This window comes from Cricetulus griseus, unplaced genomic scaffold (assembly GCF_003668045.3).
Source record: "Cricetulus griseus strain 17A/GY unplaced genomic scaffold, alternate assembly CriGri-PICRH-1.0 unplaced_scaffold_1, whole genome shotgun sequence".
In the NCBI taxonomy this organism is placed as follows: Eukaryota; Metazoa; Chordata; class Mammalia; order Rodentia; family Cricetidae; genus Cricetulus; species Cricetulus griseus.
This window is the reverse complement of record NW_023276808.1, coordinates 9,820,017-9,822,527: the sequence shown is the minus strand read 5'-3', so window position 1 is coordinate 9,822,527 and position 2,511 is coordinate 9,820,017. Positions and strand designations below refer to the sequence as shown.

The following is a 2,511-nucleotide window of genomic DNA, read 5'->3' as shown; positions in this document are numbered from 1 at the left end:
GTAACTGTCCACCACTCCTGTTAACATTCTTTTGCTAATTGCTGGTTGTAAACATCCTGCAGCCTCCCTAGGTTGGAAGTGTCATGGCCCTTGGCTTCTTCATCTCATGCCCAGCCTGGCCCCAGCCTCTGTGATTCTCTTGCCCTAGCAGCCGCCCACCAAGCCCGCAGACAGCCAGGTAGCCAGCGATGCCTCCACAGCCGAGGGGTCCCAGGCAGAGGGCCATGCGGTGCCAGAGGGCAGAGAAGGAAGCCGGCTTTGAGGCAGAGGGGGAGGACAGGGACGACAGCTTCCTCCTGCTGCAGCAGTCTGTGACTCTGGGCAGCTTGACCGATGTGGACCATCTCATCGCCAAGGTCCATGTGATGCTGAAGCTGGACACAGCGCAAGATGGCCCTGCCTCGCCGAGTGCTGCCCCGGGCTCCCCGCCTCTGCGGTCCTGGCTACGATCTCAGTGGAACAGAACCAGTCCCTGGCGAGTCAGATGCTGCAATCTTCTGTGTCTGCAGAGACCGGGGCCCCAGCTCACCCTGGAGCCATAGGCTGCATGCTGTGGGAGCGCGGGCGCCTGTGGAGCCGGGCGGCTCCCTACTGCGTGGTGGAGCTCACCGCAGGCGCCAGCGCCCTATGCCCTGTGTCCCGGCAGCCTGGCCTTGAGGGACCTCCGGTGACAGGAAAGCCTAGCACCCCACAGCCTCTCTCAGGCCCGTGTCGGCGGGGTTGGCCCCAGAGCAGAGCCATGTCCCGCCTTCTGCAACAGCGACGTGGATCTCAGCCTGAGACCCACACCAGAGACGACGACCCACACCAGCTCCTGCAGCAGCTCCTGCTTTCGGGGAACCTCATCAAGGAGGCAGTGCCACGGCTACATTCACTACAACTACAGCTACAGGCAAATCTTTCCTCACCCCGATTCCTCAAGCCTCTGTCCGCCCCTGTGCAGGAGCCACCATCACCTGGGACCCCTGAGCAGCCTGCAGCGACCCTGGCACTTGGGTGAGGAGGGCGCTGCTCAGAACTGGGGAGGACTTTCTTGTCCCTGGCAGCTAACAAGCAGGGTAGCTTCCTCACCAGCCTGTACCTGCGGACCAAGGCATTCACCCAGATGTGGCTAGTAACAAATCTACACTTCGCACCCAAGTGACTGGAATTGGGGCTGAACTGATTATAGGATTTTAACTTAACTGATCGGTTTTTGAATCAATGTGTTCAGGTTTTTGTTAAAGAAAAGAAAAAGATCCTACAGCCAGGGGGTTAATTGATATACCCAGTGACCCTCTAACCCTGCAAGCCCAGGCCCTGTCTTATCTCACTCAAATGTATCTCACTTAAAATATATAGTTGCTGCTATACTCTGTACTTTGTATAACCTGAAGTAATCATGGAAACCCTGTAATTTGTGGCTTTCAAACTTATGGTCTGCCGCTGTAAAAGCTTCTCTTTTGGGGTGGTTGCATGCCATGCAGTGAGATCCTAGCTGGCCTGCTTGAAATAAAAAGAAACCTTTGCTGGAAGAGCAGTCAGCCTAACAAGTGAGCCATCTCTCCAGCCCCGGGTATTGATTCTTATGTGTTTCTCTAAGACTTGCAAGTTTCTGAAATCGCCAAGTTGGCAAGAAGGTGTATAGCAATCTATTCATACTCAGCAATTTTAGGGAGTGTCTCGAGCCCTTAGCAGGTTTTGACCAGGGTGGAATGAAAAACTCAGTGAGTTGGTTTGAATATATGTATTACTTCACAGTGCCATGGAGTCAGGGTCAGAAAGGGCAGCACTCAGCTTGATGGACTGGTTGTCTCAGGTTAGCCAAGGAGAACTCCAGGACATAGAGTCATTATACACTCTAAAATCCCCAGTTCTGCGTTGGTCCATAAATAGTTCACTAAATCGTGCTAATCACACTTAGTCACACTTCACACATTCTCACTCTTATCTACAACGGCTGGGCTGCACAGTGGACCTATGCTCCCTTTCCTTTAACCTTTCTTCAGCCAGGACTTTGCCTGCCTGGTTGTAGCCTCCATTCTAATCTCCCTCCAGCCAGGTCTTTGCCTCCCTGGTTACAAGTCTCCTTACAGGGAGGGTGGTGTTTCTGGAAAGCCTTCAATCCTGATTTGCACCCACTCTTCCCACATTATTTTGACTTTTGGCCTGTGTACTGTGGTTGCCTTTGGGGTGGTGGTACCTTGAAGGCGTTGCTATGCAGCTTGGATGAACAAGTTTGCTGGGGAGTTAAATTTGTTACTCTACCTAGCCAGTCCTATTTAGTTGCTAAATAAATTAGTTATCCCCAGCACATTCCTCAGAGCTCTTCCTAGACTGAATCCTGCAAACTGTCTGGAACCCTTTCCAGGTTTTGAACTGGGTAGAATGACAGACTTAGCGAGTTAGTTTTTAATATGTAAATTTTACTTCACACATATCAAAGTACCACATAAGCATAAGCAAACAGTCCTAAGAATCACAGACAACAGGCTCACAGCAAGGGTACCTCTCCTGCAGCAGTCTGCAGGT

General features: G+C 52.1%; 1 pseudogene; it reads left to right on the top strand.

Moving 5' to 3' along the window:
* The first annotated feature begins 224 nt into the window (after positions 1 to 224).
* On the top strand, positions 225 to 1,050 carry LOC113838076 (annotated as a pseudogene).
* The last annotated feature ends 1,461 nt before the right edge of the window (positions 1,051 to 2,511 follow it).